Source organism: Dreissena polymorpha, chromosome 6 (genome assembly GCF_020536995.1).
Source record: "Dreissena polymorpha isolate Duluth1 chromosome 6, UMN_Dpol_1.0, whole genome shotgun sequence".
NCBI lineage: Eukaryota > Metazoa > Mollusca > Bivalvia > Myida > Dreissenidae > Dreissena > Dreissena polymorpha.
Window position 1 is genome coordinate 27,609,130 of NC_068360.1, and position 22,544 is coordinate 27,631,673.

Consider the following 22,544-nt stretch of genomic DNA (forward strand, 5'->3'; position numbering starts at 1 on the left):
CACAGGCTTATCTAGGACGACACTTTACACACATGCATAAAGACCCGTTTTCAAAGATCGCTGCTGAATTATTTTCATATTTAAATTCCTCCATTTGAAAGCCATATTTACGAGGCACGCGTAAACAGAATATCAATGGCGTTCGAAGTTTTGTCTGTCCGCGTGTTTGTTTATTTTGGAATCGATTAAGCCTTGCAAATCTGGATTTCAAATTAAGCGCGTCGCTCTGGTCACTGCATTAGAGGCGCTTGATTCACGCCAATTAAGCGCCTGTTTGAAAACACACAAACCACGCGTCCCTCTAGATGTTTAACGCGGACCGGAAGTATGTGAAGTAAAAAAAGTGAGTGAGACTAATTGTCGTCCATTTTCTGCACGTGCGCACCGGAGAGAATGTTAGCAGCCGACAGTTCGGGATCGAATGCGCATTGTTTTGATTTATTATTGAGCAGAACAAATCGCGTACTTTGTAAAGTTTATACAATAAGAGGACAATGGTATGACATAAAAAATATCTCTTTAATCAATGAACAACATAACGTCAACGGTGTTCGTTTTCCTGTTACAGTCGAAGAAGTACTTGTTTGTTTGTTACCCATATCATAAATATATATCGGCCTTGCTCTATGAAAAGGGGTTTAATGCATGTCAATAAAATGTCGTTCCAGATAGCCTGTGTAGTCCGCACAGGCTAATCATGGATGACACTTTCCGCTTTTATGATATTTTTCGTTAAAATAAAGTATCTTCTTAGCAAAAATCCTGTTTAGGCGGAAAGTGTCGATCCTGATTAGCCTACTGCGGACTTCACTGGCTAATCTTGGACGACGATTTGCGCACGTGCATAAACCACTTTTCCCTAGAGCGCGGCTTTATTTATATATATATAAAGACCTACTCAAATACAAAAGCAAAACGCCAAACACTCGTATACCGGTTGAGGTCACTTACCATCCAGGGCTACCTTAAATAAAAGACATCATTGACCGCCACTAGACCACAATCGAAAAATCAAGCAAGCTTAAACGTATAATTCCTGAAAAGCCCATTTTGGCATATAGAAGACCCATACTGTTACGTGCCAAAAGTACACCAACTTCCGAAGAAGCTGTTCTAGGAGAATCAAAACCATGCGTTGCCAAATATGCAACATGATGCGCCCATCAAATACATTCAAAGCCACATCTAGTGCCATTTCGTCCATTAAAGGTAACCACAACTGTAAAACTGCAAATGCCCCATACCTGATGACGTGCAGTATATGTAAGAAACAATATGTTGCGAAACAAAACTGGCATTGAACAAGCACACTTCAGCGAATCTGGCCACTCGTTTGACAATATCATTTTGTTTTGTATAGAAGCAAAAACACAATGGTCCGACGACCATTATATTATATTAAATATTTATATATATGTTTGTGTATGTGTATATATATATAAAAACGACATATAAAAAATAAAACAACTTCACACTAAATTCTAACTTCCATTTTAATCATTTAAATGTTAAATCGATATAATAAACATTGTAAGCGCCATTTTATAACACACAATTTTAATAAGTGTATGTACATAATCATAAAACGAAGAATAAATATGACACAATACTGAATGCAAAACGTTCACTGCAAATTATAATATTTTTCATTATAACATCGATATAATTTATATTACGGGCGTCAGTCTATGACACAATTTTAATATGCATAAATAAATAAATAAACAAGGGCTGTTTGTAAAACATGCATGCCCCCCATACGGGCTCTCAGTTGTAGTGACAGCCATTGTGTGAATATGTTTTTTGTCACAGTGACCTTGACCTTTGACCTAGTGACCTGAAAATCAATAGGGGTCATCTTCGAGTCATGATCAATGTACCTATGAAGTTTCATGATCCTAGCCATAAGCGTTCTTGAGTTATCATCGGGAAACCATTTTACTATTTCGGGTCACCGTGACCTTGACCTTTGACCTAGTGACCTCAAAATTAATAGGGGTTATCTGCCAGTCATGATTAATGTACCTATGAAGTTTCATGATCCTAGCCATAAGCGTTCTTGAGTTATCATCCTGAAACCATTTTACTATTTCGGGTCACCGTGACCTTGACCTTTGACCTAGTGACCTGAAAATCAATAGGGGTCATCTGCGAGTCATGATCAATGTACCTATGAAGTTTCATGATCCTAGGCCTAAGCATTCTTGAGTTATCATCCGGAAACCATTTTACTATTTCGGGTCACCGTGACCTTGACCTTTACCTAGTGACCTGAAAATCAATAGGGGTCATCTGCAAGTCATGATCAATCTACCTATCAAGTTTCATGATCCTACGCCTAAGCGTTCTTGAGTTGTCATCCAGAAACCATTTTTTCTATTTCGGGTCACCGTGACCTTGACCTTGTGACCTCAAAATCAATAGGGATCATCTGCGAGTCATGATCAATCTACCTATCAAGTTTCATGATCCTAGGCATAAGCGTTCTTGAGTTATCATCTGGAAACCATTTTACTATTTCGGGTCACCGTGACCTTGACCTTTGACCTAGTGACCTCATAATCAATAGGGGTCATCTGCGAGTCATGATCAATGTACCTATGAAGTTTCATGATCCTAGGCCCAAGCGTTCTTGAGTTATCATCTGACAACCACCTGGTGGACGGACCGACAGACCGACCGACATGAGCAAAGCAATATACCCCCTCTTCTTCGAAGGGGGGCATAAAAAATAAAACGACACATAACTAAAAAAAACAAGACTGAAAGCCAATAAGTTAACCTCTTTTGTGCATTTGCACTGGGGAATCGTTAACTCATATCTGTATACACCCCTGAAGAAGACGTGTAGTCAAAAGCGCTAGGGTATAAGATACACATTTTTTACACTGTTTGAACAATTTCTTTCTATATATATATATATATATATATATATATATATATATATATATATATTGGCAGTTAACATTAAACAAAATGAGCTCACGGTCACGTTTTTACACCAGTTCAATAGGGGAAAGCTATAAAATTGATACGACAATCCTTGCGGTTTTTATTTGTAAAGACAACAAATTGTCACTTAGCAATACTATTCCACGTGTATAACAATGTACTTTATTGAGAATGCAACATTACACTTAGATTGGGAAATACATATCACCAAAATAAACATGTTTAATTATTTACATATATCATAAAACAAAAACAACAGCATTAGTGATATGCGCTTTGTCTTAACAAAACAACCACAATATAATTACGCACGAATATATAGACAATATTAAACTCGGTAAGCCAAACAATATAAACACGTTAAAATAAATGCAAAAGATGCCCGGTTATAGTTAAGATGCTAATTTATCTTTTAATATTAAAATCCTCTTAACAAGTATCTTTGAAGATATTTACACAATCAGACATAGGCATTAACAATCATGCAATAATTTAGAAAGACCCTGATCCATATGAGGTACACAAGCAATTAAAACATGCCTACGGATACTTTCCATAGACATGATTACCCTATATTTACTTATTTAAAATGATTATTTGGAGTATACAAACATATAAACACATTATAATTAAAATTGCATTTCATCCGATATGACAAATATAGCACAATTATATTTATACCAAATACTTAAATTTGTATTTGGAAACCTGTGTTGTTTAGCTACCAATACAAGTTAATGCAAAATGTGTTTTTTTCTATATATCAATTTGATCTAACATGTCTCACAATTTACAAACATCAAGCTATTTTCAGCTTTTCAAAAACAGAACAAACATGTTTCATGCATTCAATAAAAGTTAAATATAAACATTCCCAAATATGAGGAAATCTGGTCATAAAACATTTGCTGAACTTGTAGTGGAAGATGTACAGAAACTGGCCCCACTGAAAGCGAATAAGGGATTGTGGGAGGGTCAATTTGAAAGGTCAAACACGCTGTTACAAAACTAATAAAATGTCAAACTTTATCATAAGCAATATGTCAATACTGTTCACGTTTAATATAAGCACATTCATAAGTGTTAAAAAAAATTGCAAAACAGACATCTTTGTTTTTATTTGTAGCTGGGTATTTTCGGAGAAAACCCGAGGTAATGTCATAGCCAGTTCGTTGTGTCGTCCGCCGTCCGTGTCGTGCTTAAACCTTAACATTGGCTCTAAAATCAAAGTGCTTCCAACTACAACTTTCAAACTTCATATGTAGATGCACATTGATGAGTTCTACACACCACACCCATTTTGGGGTCACTAGGTCAATGGTCAAGTCACTGTGACCTCTCAAATAAATTATGTCAAGCTTTCATTTATTCAAAACTGCACCCGTAGCCGAGCATGGCACCCTTTATGTGGTGCTCTAGTTTAAGCAAATTGTATTGCTCTGTTGTATTAACCATAAAGGCATTTGCACTTCTTGACTATTGTTAGCATATGGCAACACTCCCTTTTTTTTCATTGACTGATTTCAAATTACAAGGTACTATTTTTTCTTCAGATAATGTTAAACAAAATTAAACAAATTTTAAGTAGGTGTTCTTAATAAAAAGCATTTCATATAACAATGTGTTTCTATTGCCTTAAGTATATTTTTCTCTTCAGAAGTTGTTACTGTGCATTATTTTAACAGTTTAATACATATTTTAGCATTGAAACAAGAAATGTTTTTTATAACAATAGTTTGTACAAATTAATGTTAACAGTGCGTTTATCTAATAAAAATGGCAACAATACATGGATACATTACATTTAAAATACAATTGTTTTACAGTTGCTCTATGTATAAATGGCAAAATATACACTTGATACAGTGATCAAGATATCTTGATTAAGTTGCTCACTGATTAAAGAGGATACAATCTTGTCGTCGTTATGTACATATACAAATATAAAGCATAATAAACTATTATGTCCGAAAACAAATTTTAACACTTATGACCATGTCAGTATATGATAAAACAACACAACTTAACAATATTTTGCCATTTTTCATAAAACTGTAAAACAAATTTAATATTTATTTTTTAATTCACAGTTTCATTTAAAGCTTTTCAACAAGAGTCATACTCTACTCATTTAACAAACACTATCCATTGAAATCAACAAAGTACTAGTAGTAAATACAGAATCGATTATTTCAGGTAGATTAAATAATTTTGCCCCGAATTTATTTATATTCCCATGAAATACATAGTATGCTACTAAAAAAGATTCATGATAGAATACCGACCCGAATGAGCCAATTGACTAGTATTGTTTTCATAAGGTTGATTGACAAAAATCTGAAGCGTAAACATTTTACACCTTTCTGAACAAATACTTTTCATTAGCTAATCTATATTAACGGGTTAAAAACAGACAACTGAAACATGTCTTATAACATGAAAACACTCCAATGTTTTTTTCAATCTTGTTCAAGTTACCAGCATCATTTAAACAGCTTTGGCAATCTTAACAAATCTTTGATAACATTGTATTTCCCATTTATTTACCATCATGAGGATCAACATCTGTAGTGAAAGTTTCATAATACAGGCAAAGACATTGAATTGACATGCAATATGTGTGCTTTTAAAAATACTTTAAATGCTTTGCTAAACCAGGGACCTATACAAACAACTTGGTAGGTCACATAAAAAATAAAACGTAAACTATTGTTTTTTGTTGAATACAACTTGGCTGGTCACATACACAATAGAGCATAAACTATTGTTTGTCTTTGAATACAACTTGGCTGGTGACATACAAAATGTGGCTGTTGACATGACTTTCTGGCTTTCCACTTGAATTGTTGTGATGTGTCATTCTGCCATTTCGATCTGAACAAGGTCATTCATTTCCATCCGTCATAATATTCAAAGAGTCAGAGTAAGTGCTGACCAAACCAGGCGGTATGCAGAGACTAGCAGAACTAAATCAGTATTTATCTCTGAGCTTCTTAGGTTTGACTGCGGTCAATATGGTAACAACTGCTGCAACAGTCTGTGTTTCTGATCGGATGGTTTGATTTCGTCAAAAGGCATCTGAAAAAAAGACTTGTTACTGTAAATGTCAGTTTTTCATTTTATCTTTGATACCGATGGAAAAAAAGAACACGCGGAGCACTTGGTATTTCAGAATGATACAACTAATCTGATTTGAATCCATCGAGAAAATAATGGTCCTGAGACTACTCATAAAATAATAATTAATAATAAGTGATTAAATTAACGTGTATTCTTTTTATTACCAAACCATTTGGATTGTGATTTGATGAATATACATTTTGCCGTCAGAATCAAACGTTTTGTTTTGAAGTAGTGAAAGGGTTTGCCACCATTCACCTACATTTTGCTTTTGTCTCAAAATTCCACATTTGTCAAAGAAAACGAAATCAAAATACACAAGTAGGCAAGTTCACAGTATGGTTTGGAAAATATGTTAAGTTTAATCACACTAGAAACAATACTTTTCGAGTTAAGACTATGCATAAAAATCCAACAGCAGGATGCACGTATGGAGGGACAAAGGTAAATCTACATTCACCCACACATCTATGAACTTGGGGGCGTAAAAAAACATGCACATGACTTGCACACTCACCTGAGGTTAGCTCTGCATTTTGTTCACAGACTGAGGTCGTCCTTCACCATGAGATTCCAGAATATCAAGATGATGACTGCTTCTGGTGCAAATGCTTCAAGAACAAACTCAACGCCTTGCTATCCGGGTTTCTGCAATTAAGTATGTCGTGTATAAATTAAGACAACATTTTTTAAGACTTTATAAGCATTTCATTACCCTGGCAACACACTTGATACTCTCTCAAAAAGCCATTCATTAACTTAATAACAAACAAACTAGAGCTTTGTCACAGACATGACGAATACCCCCACATGAAGAGGGGATGAAAGGTACTTGAAATAGGGAAAACCTTGCTAAATGTGTAAAACGCACCTGTGACCCCTTGACCTAGTTTATGGCCCGGAATGGCCCATGTTCGAACATGGCCTAAAGGTCATCTAGATTAAGTTTTCGACCAAGTTTGTTGAGAAGGGGATGATAAGTACTTGAAAAAGAGAGCGGACACCATACTGAATGTGTAAAACGCATTAAGTGACCCCTTGACCTAGTTTGTTTTCCCCAGAATGGCCAGTGTTCAATCATGGCCTAGATATCATCTATATTAAACTTCTGACCAAGTTTGATGAAGATCGGAAGTAAACTTCGTCAATAAGAGACAGAGAGCAGACACCATGCTCAATGCATTAAATGCACTAAGTGACCCCGTGACCTAGGTTTTGGCCCGGCATGGCCCATGCTTAAACTAGGTCTAGAGATCATCTAGATAAAACGTCAACCTAAGTTTGGTGAAGATTGGATGAAAATTACTTGAATTAAAGAGTTGACAACATGCTGAATGTTTAAAACGCACTAAGTGGCACCGCGACCTATGTTTTGACCCAGCATGACCCATATTTAAACACTTAATACGGACCGACCGACAGACAGACAGACAGACAAGTTCACTCCTATATACCCTCCCCCTAAACTAAAAGCTACGAACTTCACTGATCCCTCTTCGTAATTCAATGTTAGTTTAAAAACCATACATACAGTTAATATGGAACCTGATTTTGTCAAGATTTAAAGAGTCAAATATGTTGGTACCTGCTCATAAATTGTTTCATGTTATTGTTGTTGTGGTTTTGAGTTTTAATGTAACTAAAGATGTTAAATTTAAAATGCAAATTTGAGGGTTTAGCTTGCAAGTTTTGCATTTTCTTCACATTTCTATATTAGATACAGTAGTTTGTGGCTGAACCCTAAAACTTAGATTAGATAAACTGGTCAATTAATTGAAGAGCAGAAACCCCAGTTTGTAGTGGGTTTTACCTATTGGGTATTTGTGAAAGCTTTATTGCATCAAAAGGTTAAGGCTATTACGACTGGGTCTCCTGAATGCTTTGCCACAGTGGCCCCTTTTGCAATGGCAAGGTGACTTACCTATTGAGATGCAGAGTTTGATAATGTGAACATCGCTCACTGGGCTTGAACTTATGAGTATAAGACCTCTGTGAACAGATAGAAAGACCTTAGGGCATCCCAGGAATGTGTCCCTGTAAACAAAATTATTTAATGCATTCTGAAATGGCATCAGTTATATAAGAAGTCAATCAATGTTGTTTGAGTAAACAAATATTTAAGAAATAAATTATGTTTGAAGGATCTTGATACATATGGGATATACATTAAACACTTGATACAAACATAGCCTTCTATATATTGTACACTTGATATAAACATTTTGTGTCCCTCAGGAACCAATATTTATTAAATTACATGCAACACTAAAAGGTGGGTCAGACATAAGGATGAAAGTAAGGACGGGGAGAATTACAAACAAGGACACATGTGTACGCCCCCCCAACTGAGCCCTTTCAAGGCAATACAAATGGCGGCTATTATAAATATTTAACACTTACATAAATGATTTGTTTAAGTTAGCAGCCAGGATAGAGTTTTATCAACATTTAACACAAACTGTTTAAATTAAAATTTGGAGTTAATCACTGCACATTATAAATGGTTAATTACATGTACATTACCAACCTACCTTATTGACAAGGTAATCTTGGCCGCTGGCCAAGAAAGTATGGAGCCCCAGGCTCAGAGTGGCTCCACCCTGCAGGTAGGACTAGTTGAGCATTTGCCCCAAGGTCCTGGGCCAGAAAGTGTCACTGGGCGTCTGGGCCCAGCTGACCAGACAGCCTGTTGTTCAGCTAGGTACCGATCTATGATTGCATGGGTTCCTGCAGGAACAGGCTATTAAAACAAAATCCAAGAATTTAAATAAATATTGAAAATACATGAAGAAAATAATTATAAAATGAGCTGAAGGCTTTTACGTAATTATTTTACTAAAATTAAATATAATTTAAAAATTATATTAAAGCAGATTTGTATGCAAGGATTAACTTTTGGTTCAGGGGCTGAATGTCGGTCGAAAATATACAAAACTTAATGCCCTGACCTTCTATGATTAAAATTGATATCAGATCAAGTGCTATTTGCATTGTATTTACTAAGTGTGATCAATGTAAAAGCACATTATTCCCATTTGATGCTAGGAACTTTTCAGGCACATAAAATACTGATGTTAAGTGTAGTATATAAGCCTCATTCTGGGAAAATAGGGCTAAATGAATGTGCAGTCTGCACAGGCTTATCTGGGATGACACTTTAATAGGACTTAATGTATGTGCAGTCTGCACAGGCTAATCTGATATGACACTTTAATAGGTTTTTATGTATGAGCAGTCTGCACAGGCTAATATGGGATGACACTTTAATACGGCTTAATGTATGTGCAGTCTGCACAGGCTAATCTGGGATGACACTTTAATAGGTTTTTATGTATGTGCAGTCTGCACAGGCTAATATGGGATGATACTTTAATAGGACTTAATGTATGTGCAGTCTGCACAGGCTAATATGGGATGACACTTTAATAGGACTTAATGTATGTGCAGTCTGTACAGGCTAATATGGGATGACACTTTAATAGGACTTACTGTATGAGCAGTCTGCACAGGCTAATCTGGGATGACACTTTAATAGGACTTAATGTATGTGCAGTCTGCACAGGCTTATCTGGGATGACACTTTAATAGGACTTAATGTATGTGCAGTCTGTACAGGCTAATATGGGATGACACTTTAATAGGACTTGATGTATGTGCAATCTGCACAGGCTAATCTGGGATGACACTTTAATAGGACTTAATGTATGTGCAGTCTGCACAGACTAATATGGGATGACACTTTAATAGGGCTTAATGTATGTGCAGTCTGCACAGGCTAATCTGGGATGACACTTTAATAGGGCTTAATGTATGTGCAGTCTGCATAGGCTAATCTGGGATGACAATTTAAGCACATACAGAATCCCCAAATCGCAGAACACCGCTAAGATACTACTTATTGTTCTTGTTGCTGCTGCTGCGACTGGGCCATAGACAGAGATGGAGCAAGTCCCGACGCCGAAGTCGCCACCCCAAACCCAAGAATTGCCGACAACAACTGTTGTTGAATGGCGTCAATCGCATACTGCTCTCCAGGTCTAAGGTTCACATTTTTCGAGAACAACATATCGAGGTCAGTCACATTAACGGACGTGTCAGGCAATGCCTGCTCTACCTGTTGAATCAGATCGTTTCAGTTCGAGCAACTTGTCCGGCCTAATTTGTCGACCCAATCATCCAATTGTTGCTAAGCGACATCGATGCCGAGACGGAAGTCGAACTCACCAAGGCTCTGCTGTTGGAAGTGTTGATGTAGCCAACATGGGAGAAGATATTGATAGGAGGCTTGGTAGTCTGACGCAAGACGTCTCCGTGCTGAATTTCTTAAGCAATTGTAGTATTTGTGCAAGAAGGGGGTTGTCATCGACTTTCATTTCAATGACGTTAGTCATGTTTGCTAGTAAAGTTCACTGAAAAGGAAATGGAAAGTAAACTAAAACCGGATTGTTTAGTGACACATGAATAAGCCTTGCAACACCTTACTTTACAGACATGTTTTTTAAATGCCAAACATCGTGCCTTTAATTGATATTTAGAATATTGCAATTAATTTTTCACCAATTAGAACTCAGAATAACGTAGTATCAATGTTTTACATGCACCAACTTGATATTGGAATTTTTGGGTTTGTAGCAAGGTGTTATATTTATTATTTGTAAATCAAAAACAGGCATTACTTGAGCAATTAAGAATGTGAGACTGCACACCTTTAATTGTGTGACTATAGAACTTTAAATGTGAGGCTAAATAATTTTAAATGTGATACTCAGCAGCTTAAAATGTGAGACAACACAACTATAAATGTTACAATCTACATATTTAAGTGTGAGTCTGCACACCTTTAAATGTGAAAGTTTATGACTTATACCTGAGACATAACAACTTTAAATGTGAGACAATACAACTGCATGGCATTTAATAAGAAACAATAGATGTGAGTTCAAAATAGTAATTAAACTTAGTTAAATAAGCAAACTGGAGCTGTGTCACAGACGTGACAAATACCCCCACATTACGCATTGAAACATAATATTTTGCATGTCGTCTTCACAAAAAACAGCGGACACCATGCTCAATTTTTAAAACGCACTAAGTGACCTCTTGACCTAGTTTTTGACCCAGAAAAGCCCATGTTTTAACTTGGCCTTCAGATCATCTCCATAAAACTTCTGACCAAGTTTGGTGAAGATCGGATGTAAACTAATTGAATTAGAGAGCGGACACCATGCTGAATGTTAAAAAATGCACAAAGTGACCTGGTGACCTAGTTTTAGGCCCGGAATGGCCCATGTTCAAACTTGTCCAAGAGATCATTTAGATAAAAATTGTGACCAAGTTTGGTGAGGATTGGATGAAAACTACTTCAATTAGAGAGCGGACAACATGGTGAGGTTTAAAACGCACTATGATACCCCATGACCTAGTTTTTGACCCAGCATGACCCATATTCCAACTTGACCTAGACATCATCCAGATACAACTTCTGACCAATTTTGGTGAAGATGTGATGAAAACTACTTGAATTAGAGAGCAGACAACATTGTGATCTTTAAAACGCACTAAGTGACCCCATGACCTTGTTTTTGACCCGGCATGACCCATATTCAACCTTGACCTAGACATTATCAAGATACAACTTCTGACAAATTTTGGTAAAGATTGGATAAAAACTACTTGAATTAGACAGCCGACAACATGGTGAGGTTTAAAACACACTAAGTGACCCCGTGACCTAGTTTTTGACCCAGCATAGCCCATGTTCGAACTTGACCTACACATCATCTAGTTACAACTTCTGACCAAGTGTGGTGAAGATCGGATTTAAACTATTTGAAATAGAGAGCCGACACCATGCTCAATGTGTAAAACGTACGAAGTGACCCTGTGACCTATTGTTTGATCTGGCATGGCCCATGTTCCAACTTGGCATTCAGATCATCTAGATAAAACTTCTGACCAAGTTTGGTGAAGATCGGATGAAAACTATTTGAATAAGAGAGAGGACACCATGCTGAATGTTAAAAAACGCACAATGTGACCCCATGACCTAGTTTTTGATCTGGCATGGCCCATGTTCGAACATGGCCTTTAGATCATCTATATAAAACTTCTGACCAAGTTTGGTGAAGACCGGATGAAAACTACTTGAATAAGAAAGAGTACACCATGCTGAATGTTAAAAATCTAGTTTTTGACCTAGCAAGGCCCATGTTCGAACCTGGCCTTAAGATTATCTAGATACATCTTCTGACCAAGTTTGGTGAAGATCGAATGAAAACTACTTGAAATAGAGAGCGGACAACATGCTGAATGTTTAAAACGCACTAAGTGACCCTGTGACCTAGTTTTTGACCCGGCAAGGCCCATGTTCAAACTTGGCCTAGACATCATGTACATACAACTTCTAACCAAGTTTGGTGAAGATTGGATGAAAACTACTTGAATTAGAGAGCGGACACTTAATACGGACCGACAGACAGACCGACAGACCGCCTGACCGACAGACCGCCTGACCGACAAGTTCACTCCGATATACCCCCCTAAACTACGTTTGTGGGGGTATATTTAAGCCAGTTATTTTGGTTAAAAAACTTTAAAATGTGCTATAACTAGGGGCTAGCTCTGTGCAGAGTTTATTTTAACCATTTTTGGATTGGGACACTTCGTAAAAAATCATAGTGTTTTGAATTTAATTGGGAGAATGGTTGTAGTTATTGCTAAACATAATTTAAAAATTGAGAATAAGTGTTATCAAGATAAATTGTGCTAAGGTTCAACTTATAGAGCTGCATAAGGAAACAAACTCAATTTGTAACCTATTAAAACATTGTATTGGGTCAAATCTTGAATTGAGAACTTTAGTCAGTGATTATGGAAAAAATAAACTGTTTAAGATTAGGAATGGGACTCAATTTTGGCCCCAATTTCGACAAATGAATAACACTGTATGATCTCACCTGAAGCTCAAGAAGCTGAGCTGATATGCTGGCCTCGCTGATATTGCCAAAGGCTGAATTTGAGTTCTGATTAACTCAATGTTGCAACCTATCAAAACATTCTTTTTCTTCTGGGAAACCATGAATTGAGAACTTTAGCCAGCAATCATGGATATAGACTTTATGAGATAAGAATGGGGCTGAATTTCGGCCCCAAAATTTCAACAAAATAATTAACACTGTAAGGTCTCACCTGAAGTTCAAGAAGCTGAGATGACATGCTAGCCTTGCTGATATTGCTAAGAGACGAGTTTGAGTTCTGCTTTCTTCAGGTTGAGAGTCGAAGGGCGTACTGGACCACACAACAAAACTGCTGTTATTTTCCAAAGCCTTCTCTTGCATCAATTTAATGCGAGGCCTTTTGGGCTTGGAGTGCTATGTGCTCATAACAAAACCAGACGTGTTCACTTTAAGAACCTTGTTCACAATAGTGGGCGAAATTTGCGGCTGTGGCACACCCCATGGATGTATGGATCTCTTAGTGTTTACAACAAAGTCTTTACTGCCTGTCTGTGTCAGCATGGATGTATTGTGCTCTGGGTGTTTACAACCAAGTCTTTACTGCCTTTCTGTGTCAGCATGGATGTATCGTGCTCTGAGTTCACAGCAAAGTCACTACTGCCTTTCTGTGTCAACAAGGATGTATTATGCTCTGTGTTCACAACCAAGTCATAACTGCCTTTCTGTGTCAGCATGGATGTATTGTGCTCTGTGTTTACAGCCAAGTCATTACTGCCTTTCTGTGTCAGCATGGATGTATTGTGCTCTGGGTGTTCACAGCATAGTCATTACTGCCTTTCTGTAACAGCATGGATATATCTTGCTCTGGGTGTTCACAACCAAGCCATTACTTATTTTCTGTGTCAGCATGGATGTATCGTGCTCTGGGTGTTCACAACCAAGTCATTACTTCCTTTCTGTGTCAGCATGGATGTATTGTGCTCTGGGTTTTCAAAACCAAGTTATTACCGCCTTTCTGTGTCAGCATGGATGTATCGCGCTCTTGGTGTTCACAACCAAGTCATTTTTGCCTTTTTTTGTCAGTAACATTGCCAAAAGTCTGTTCTATTATGATATTTTGGCCGCTGAGAGGACAATCTGGGGCAGTCCGTAACCCTACTGTTGTCCAAACTATCAACAGCAGACGTATGCCACTAGGAAAGCTCACGCTTTTATTGTTCCTTGATTCTCTCCTGTTCAATTTCTGTTTGTCCCATAAAGATTGGAACAAGTGATTGAACTTTTTATTCTTCATGATATTTGTTGTGATGTCCAACAGCAACAACTGACTGTTAGCGTTACCATAACTACTGCTATAACTTTTCGTGTCTGTAACACTCGTCCCTTTTAGGCCCACGCGGAACTCTAGCTTAACAAAACTACCCAGGCTTATGTTTGGAAAACGTGACGTGGGCATTGCGTTTGTCAGAACAGAATCACCCTAAGAATTTCCTGCAGAACAGAGTTGTTCAACGATGCTGACTTTTTGAGGCAGGAGGTCAAGGGGGAGGAGTTAGAAGTCAATGGAGGGGGAGGGTCAATCTGGACTGGGGCTTCTGCAGGCGGAACTGGTGTGGTTGCTGGGCCAACTCGATATCAATGCTGGTGCTCTGCTGAAAACAACAACAACACAGTGGGTGATAGGAACTTGTAACAAAGTATTTTACAATCTATAACAAACTATGCCTCTTGACTGGCTGTGAAGGTTTTCAAAAACATGAATTTCTAATCTGGCATTTTATTGGTTCCTTGTCCTTAATAGCAAAAACATAAATACAATTAAGTCATTTTGTATTAAAACAAGCAAAGTGTTGGCTAATGCTATACTTATCTGTAAATTTATATCTATAATCTTTACTCCATTTCCAGAAATGTATTTTCATAAGCCAATATGCGGATCACTAATGTTAGAAAGTGTCCTCCCAGATTAGCATGTGAAATTCACATAAGCTAATAAGGGAGGGTACTTTCTGACTAGACTGGATTTTCATAAAGAGGATAATTTGTTCAATAAAAAATACCTTTAAGAGGAAAGTGTTGTCCGTGAATAGCCTGTGCGAACTGCACAGGCTAATCTGTGACAACAATTTAAGCACATGCATTAGGCCCCATTTTTCCACATCACAGCTTATTTATCTATTAGCCAATTTTTTGCTGCATAACACAAAGAAGGAAAACCATCTGGTTAAAAATTTAATATTTTTTTATTGTACTTATTCTATGAATCACATTACTTTTAAAATGCCATTAGATATGTTTTATTGTTATTATATGTTTCAATAAATGGGAGGCAACAATATTAATATTTAATAATAATATTAATGTCTCACCAACGTTGCAAAAAAACACACACACATATTATTTTACCTTGCTTTTACTGATCTTTGATGGTTAAAATCTGTTTAAATTCACACTAGAAAACAGTTTTAAAGTCAATTTACATGTAAGTTGTAAGACATTATAAAAACAAGAGCACCGCCTTGCGGGTGCAGACCGCTCATCTATTTTCTTTTTAAAGGTGAAGGGACTCTCATTTTCAATCACAAAGGAGGGAGGAGTGGAGTGAAGAGGGGGGGGGGGGGGGGGGGGGGGGCGGGCGATGGGGGGGGGGGGGGGTTTCGTTGCGATGGTTGGACGGTATTTCAAACATAACAGTTTTAAAAAACAAAATGGGAGGGGGGGGGGGGAGTATAGTGTGAGGGTGTGGTGGTAATTTGTGAGATGATCTTAAAAAAAAAAAAAAAAAAAATAGGGGGGGGGGGGGTGGGGGGGGGGTGGGGTGGGGGTATAGTGGTGTGAGGGTGTGGTGGTCATTTGTGAGATGATCTTAAAACAAAAAACAAAAAAATTAGGGGGGAGGGGGGGGGAGGGCACGGGGGATGGTTTGGGTGGAGTCTATTGTGGTATGTCAGGTAAGAGTAGTTTCATCAAAGTATCAATCAAATCTAATCATAAATAAAGAAGTTATGGCAATTTTAGCAAAATTTAATAATTTGACCTTGAGAGTCAAGGTCATTAAAAGGTCAAAGTAAAATTCAAGTTGCCAGGTACAGTAACCTCATGATAGCATGTAAGTATTTGAAGTTTGAAAGCAATAGCCTTGATACTTAAGAAGTAAAGTGGATCGAAACACAAAATTTAACCATATATTAAAAGTTACTAAGTCAAAAAAGGGCCATAATTCCGTAACAATGACAACCAGAGTTATGCAACTTGTCCTTTTACTGTACCCTTATGATAGTTTGTGAGTGTTCCAAGTATGAAAGCAATATCTATAATACTTTAGGGGTAAAGTGGACCAAAACATAAATCTTAACCAAATTTTCAATTTTCTAAGTATAAAGGGCCCATAATTCCGTCCAAATGCCAGTCAGAGTTACATAACTTTGCCTGCACGGTCCCCTTATGATAGTTCATAAATCTTGCAAGTATGAAAGCAATAGCTTTGATACTGTAGGAATAAAGTGGACCTAAACACAAAACTTAATCAAATTTTCAATTTTCTAAGTATAAAAAGGGCACATAATTCTGTCAAAATGCCAGTCAGAGTTACATTACTTTGCCTGCACAGTCCCCTTATGATAGTTAGTAAGTGTTGCAAGTATGAAAGCAATAGCTTTGATGCTTAAGGAATAAAATGGACCTAAACACAAAACTTAACCAAAATTGTCAATTTTCTAAGTATAAAAAGGGCACATAATTCTGTCAAAATGCATGCCAGAGTTATCTAACTTTGCCTGCCCAGTCCCCTCATGATAGTAAGTAAGTGTACCAAGTTTGAATGCAATAGCATTGATACTTACTGAGAAAAGTGGAACTAAACGCAAAACTTAACCAAAATTTTCAATTTTTTAAGTATAAAAAGGGCACATAATTCTGTCAAAATGCACGCAAGAGTTATCTAACTTTGCCTGCCCAGTCCCCTCATGATAGTAAGTAAGTGTACCAAGTTTGAATGCAATAGCATTGATACTTTCTGAGAAAAGTGGACCTAAACGCAAAACTTAACCGGACGCCGACGCCAAGGTGATGACAATAGCTCATAATTTTTTTTCAAAAAATATATGAGCTAATAAATAAAACATTAAACAACTTAACCCTTAAAGCGCTGGAGCCGAATTTTAAAGGCCTTTGCAAACAGTTTGGATCCAGATGAGACGCCAAAGAACGTGGCGTCTCATCAGGATCCAAACTGTTTGCTATTCTGATAGTTACTTCTTTGAAAAAAAATCGAAGAAAATGCTAATTTTAGAAATTCTGCAGACGACATTTTAGCAGAAGACAAATTACCCAGCATGCAAAGGGTTAAGGGCAACAACTCACTGCTGGTGCAGATCTACAGTTCTCTCCCTTGTTAGTTTCAGCTTAAATGTCCTTCATGTTGCAATACGAGGACTTGAAAGGCTGTGTCACCCTCACATCGCTGGGCTTTGATTTGGCTGAGCCTTTCACTACTCCTTTGTCTTCTGTGCTTAGCAGTTGCTGTAACATTGAGAAAACCAATATGAAGTCTTTTGAACTAGTAAATTAGTAATACACCAGCAATTTTTTTGCCAAATTGAAAAAAGTATCTGTACCACACCAATGAGGAAAATAAGCGTAATAATATCAAACATCAGGAAAATTCTATCTTTTAATTTGGGAATAATAGGTCTTTTTAATTGCATGGAACTTAATTGCACAAAGCCAATCAAAATATATTATTTGACATGCGTTTGTGTTGAAAAATTCAGTTTCAGTGCTCATTTTATCAGTCCACTTGCATATAAGGAAGTGCCCATTACGTGTAAAGATGGAAAGAAAAGGCTTTTTTTCACATACACCTTGGAGTAAAAATTATGTTACAGGCCATTTGCCCTTAATAACTATCATATTACAATACTAGCTTGCCTGTACTTTGACGACGCCCATAAATCTATATTTTCACAGTTACCAATAACAAAACAATATTTTGTCCAAGTTATTTTCAACATTAACTGTGTTTGATATGATATTTTGTGAACAAAATACGGCTCAAAATTTTCAATTTTATGAAAAAATGAGTTGCCAACTCCTTTAAAATGGCAAACAATGTTAAAGTGGGAAATTGTGAGCTACTATTAGAATTGCTCAATATGTATGTTAAATTTGCATTTATATGTACACCGATGTCTCACTTACCAGTTTTTAATCATAGTGGTTTTTATACTATATTTGTTCTAATCAGAATTTACAAATACCAACAGACTGGAAGCAGACTAAACTTGAGCCATATTCCGGACAACTGGGCTTAATGAATATGTAAATTACCACATTAGCCTGTACAGTCCACACCGACTAACTTGAGATGACACTTTCCACCAAGACATGATTTTTGTTTAGAAATAATTTCTTTAAAGCGAAAATTTCCTCAAAAATGGAAATCATTATCCCTGATAATTCTGAGTGCGCACTGCACAGGCTAATCTGTGGATGGTACATAAAATGCATTAAGCACCCTTTTCCCATAACAAGTCTCACCTGGTATCATCTTGTACAACTCTGTAACAGACTGTAGTGGGGATTTACTTTGAGCCTCATTCCGAGAAAACAGGGCTTTATAAATTGTGCACTAAGTGTCTGCCCAGATAGGCCTATACAGCCACACAGGCTTATCAGGAACAACACTTTCCGCTAGACAAATTTCTTTTACTTTACCTTCAATTGGGAATTTTAGGAAGTTGTTTGGGAAAAATACATAGTTCCAGCATTTGGTATGGGGCCGATTTTGGCCCCTATAATTGAGGGAAAAAAAACACAGTATACACATCAAGAACTTAACACCTCCTTGCAAACAGGCTCTATTGAACCAAGAAATTCAAAGCTTAACTAAATATCTCACAACTTTATACAAACTCAACATGGTAAACATGATACATAAAAGAAAAGACACAATTTTAACTTCTATGAAATCATATCATATTCTTGTCCACTTCATATTTAGCATTTTTAATACAGAGGTAACACTGTAAAACCATTATTATGCATTTGGGGCTATTTTTTGTTGATTTTAAGGTTTTACCGATCCACAAATTTATCACAAACACACGGGAAATGAACTGACACAAATTCCTCATTTATTTTTCCAAACTGAGGAATCCCCACATTAACTAATAATATGTCCATGAAATACTTTTGTAACCACCAAAATTTGATGAGGAGGAATATCAATGATTTTGCAATATACAAAAAATTTAAGAGGATATTTTACCATATGTAATATACAAACAATTACAAACAATTTAAGAGGATATTTTACCATATTTACAATATACAAACAATTTAATAGGATATTTTACCTGATGTAAATTCATTATGTTCTTTACCACCTCATCTTTTTGCATTCTTAATAAACAGAAAATACACAAGACGGCGCGTTCCTGGTGAATTTATGGGTCTGTAAAACAGACCCATACCCAAAGCATTTTATTTGTTTTTAAATAAGTGCCTTACATGTATTAAAATTACAGTGCTTTCAACAGGAATTTTTTCAGACGCCCCGGGACCATGGGGGGGGGAGGGCTGCACCCTACATATGTGGGTTTGTTTTTTTTCAGAGTGAAATGATGTTATGACGGTGCGTTATGACTCTTCAAGAAAAAACAGCAATAAAGTCATTAATAACGAGATTTAACAAAAACTGTTTTAACCCTTTTCTGCATAGATACCCATAATCGCTTCTCGATTGATTCCTTAATACATCCATATGAAACCATACTTTTCATCTATTACTGCCAACTTACTACTTTTACCGTTGCTACTCATTACCCGATACTCCCGAATATTCCATTATTAAAAGGACGTTCTGAAAAAAATTAACGATAAAAGTGCTCAAAATTTCCAATAAACACAAACATTCACCATTTGTTGTCAAATTTTGGCATATATGTTACTGTGTAAAGATGTGATAAAAACGTCCAATCGGGGCGTTTTTTCCACTAAACACGCCTAAATTGCCTGACGTGATGTTCCCGTTTTTATGCATTATAATTTTTATATCTCAATCAAATTTCACTTAGATCTATAAAAGTATGTAACTATCATAAAATGATTTTATTCATATAATTTGATATATTAGAAAGAATGATATTAAATTAGTTTTTCCCAAATCAATTGACTTTTCACAGGAAAATATTCCAAACCCACAATGGCATTTTTTCCCAAAATGACAAAGAAAAGGTCTGACAAAGGGTCTATGTTACCTTCTGCGTATTCAGGTCATCCTTGTCCACCACATCCTCAGCATCGTTGACTCAGCAGCGACTGTAGCAGCAGAATAGCTTGATGTATTTCTTGTATGTATATTATGGACTCAAACAAATTTATAAAAAATGTAATTAACACACACACGTTTATATAAATATAATGAAAATCAATAACAAATGTTCAACAGCATAAAACATGGCAAATTAATAAATATTACATCAAGTGTTACCTTTCTGTAAACATTGCGTACAATATCAATATATACTCCCCCAAAGATTACTTAAACAATTTCATATTTTATAAAAAAGTATACATCCATGTACATTTCTTACATGGCATCATAGTGTTTATAGAAATGAAAGTCTAAAAATAGCCTCAGTTGCTATGTACATGTGCATCTATGTAGAAATATTACATGTTCAGTTGAAATTCTTTGTTTTTTTCATGCAAGAACTTTAGTTTATAAGAACTAAATTTTAGGACCATAGTGGCACAAACATTATGGCAACATAACATAATATGCATTAGATCTTATGTTCAAACAAAAACCCTCACATTGTGTAATCGGATAACAATACATATTTGTATCTTAAACTACACACTTAATTTTGTATTGTAACATCACACACTACTATGTTGGTATGCTAAACAACACATTGTCATTGAAATACTAATCACTAATTACAACAACTAATGCTTACATGTTCACACTATTCCACTCGGAACACCAGGATGTTGTCCCCCCACTGTCCCACAATGATGGAGGATGTGGTGCTGCTGTAGCAGACTGACCATGGGTACCTCACTCCATCCTGATGAGTAGCAAGATTAGCCAGCTTACTCTTCCCCTCCAAGCCCACCTGTAGTACAGTGTGGGACAGGCGTCCACAGACCAGCACCTGGCCTGCAGGGGTCACATGTAGACCCCATGGGTTCTCTAGTGCTGGGTCTGTGAATGTAGCCAGGAGTGTGCCATCCCTGGCCAGGGTGAGAAGCTTGTCATGCCAGTACCTGCTGATGATGTACAGCCTGTCTCCTGTGGGACTCACAGCACACTTGTCTACTGCAAAACAGAGTAACATCAAGATATTGAATTACTGTCAATGTTAAATAATCTTATTAAACATACTGCAGTGATATTGTATTATGCATATGTTGCTATAAAGAGGCCTTTACACATCTAAAATATATGCATACATTTCAATGATTCAATAGTTAAGCGTGACAATAAACTTCAGTAGCAGAGCTATTGTGTTAACGTTTGACATGTTGAAATGCGACTGGTGAGTAAGATATGAATTAAAGCAAAACTACACAGATGGAAAAAATTACACTTACTGAAACAATTGCACAGTTCTATCAACAGGTAAACATATTGTACATGTACAATCATTTAACAACCACAAAATTAAGACCAGGTCAGAAAGTGTCTCTCTCCCAGGAACTCAGTTTCTATTTATAGACATGTCATGTAGTGACAGTCAAAATACTGCATTACTCATGTTTATAAATCAATATTTCTGAATCTTGTTTTGGCTACAATGTACTGTAGCATTCAAAGAGCACATATGAATTATAGAACAAATATTTTATGATACATCAGCGGGTTTTCTGCTATGATGTCTGAATTTTATTTTATTTTCATCTCACAAAGTATATAACTATAATTGATATGATTTAAAAAAAAAAAAGATAAAGGCTTTATGGGTCAATATTTGTTGATAAAAAAATAATAATCCCAATTTGGTTCATTAAGTCGATAAAATTTTCCCAATTTGTCATTGTATGGATTTAAAACAAGAGCACAGCATAACAGGTGCCAACGCTCAGCTGCGAAAGCGTGTCAGATTTTTTTTTTTAGAGGTCACAGTGACCTTGACCTTTGACCTAGTGACCCAACATTTGGTGTGGCGTGTAGAACTCATCAAGGTTCATCTACATATGAAGTTTCAAAGTTGTAAGTAACAGCACTTTGATTTAAGAGCCTATATTAAAGTTTATATTAAAGGTCACAGTAACCTTTGACCTAGTGACCCAAAAATGGGTGTGGCTTGTAGAACTCATCAAGGTGCATGTACATTTTAAGTTTCAAAGTTGTAGGTGGAAGCACTTTGATTTTAGAGCGAATGTTAAGGTTTATGTTAAAGTTTTATATTAGAGGTCACAGTGACCTTGACCTTTGACCTAGTGACCCAAAAAAGGGTGTGGCGCGTAGAACTCATCAAGGTGCATCTACATATGAAGTTTCAAAGT

The 22,544-nt window shown here is 36.5% G+C and overlaps 2 long non-coding RNA genes across 4 annotated transcripts; both read right to left on the reverse strand.

Annotated features, from left to right (window-relative positions):
* Positions 1–1,475: 1,475 nt before the first annotated feature.
* LOC127833843 (uncharacterized) lies at positions 1,476–3,250 on the reverse strand. The gene is made up of 2 exons (XR_008027632.1): positions 2,535–3,250; positions 1,476–2,396 (listed from the first exon to the last, which is right to left on the reverse strand). It is a non-coding gene; the product is annotated as an uncharacterized LOC127833843 (long non-coding RNA).
* A 2,227-nt stretch (positions 3,251–5,477) lies between these two features.
* Positions 5,478–21,133, reverse strand: LOC127833848 (uncharacterized). 3 transcript variants are annotated; one of them, XR_008027642.1, is made up of 9 exons: positions 20,993–21,133; positions 20,288–20,348; positions 17,391–17,549; positions 13,261–14,680; positions 9,968–10,481; positions 8,604–8,799; positions 7,994–8,106; positions 6,590–6,720; positions 5,478–6,030 (listed from the first exon to the last, which is right to left on the reverse strand). It is a non-coding gene; the product is annotated as an uncharacterized LOC127833848 (long non-coding RNA). The 3 variants fall into 3 exon arrangements; XR_008027641.1 differs by having other exon boundaries at positions 8,604–8,812; XR_008027640.1 differs by having other exon boundaries at positions 8,604–10,481.
* Between the last annotated feature and the right edge of the window lie 1,411 nt (positions 21,134–22,544).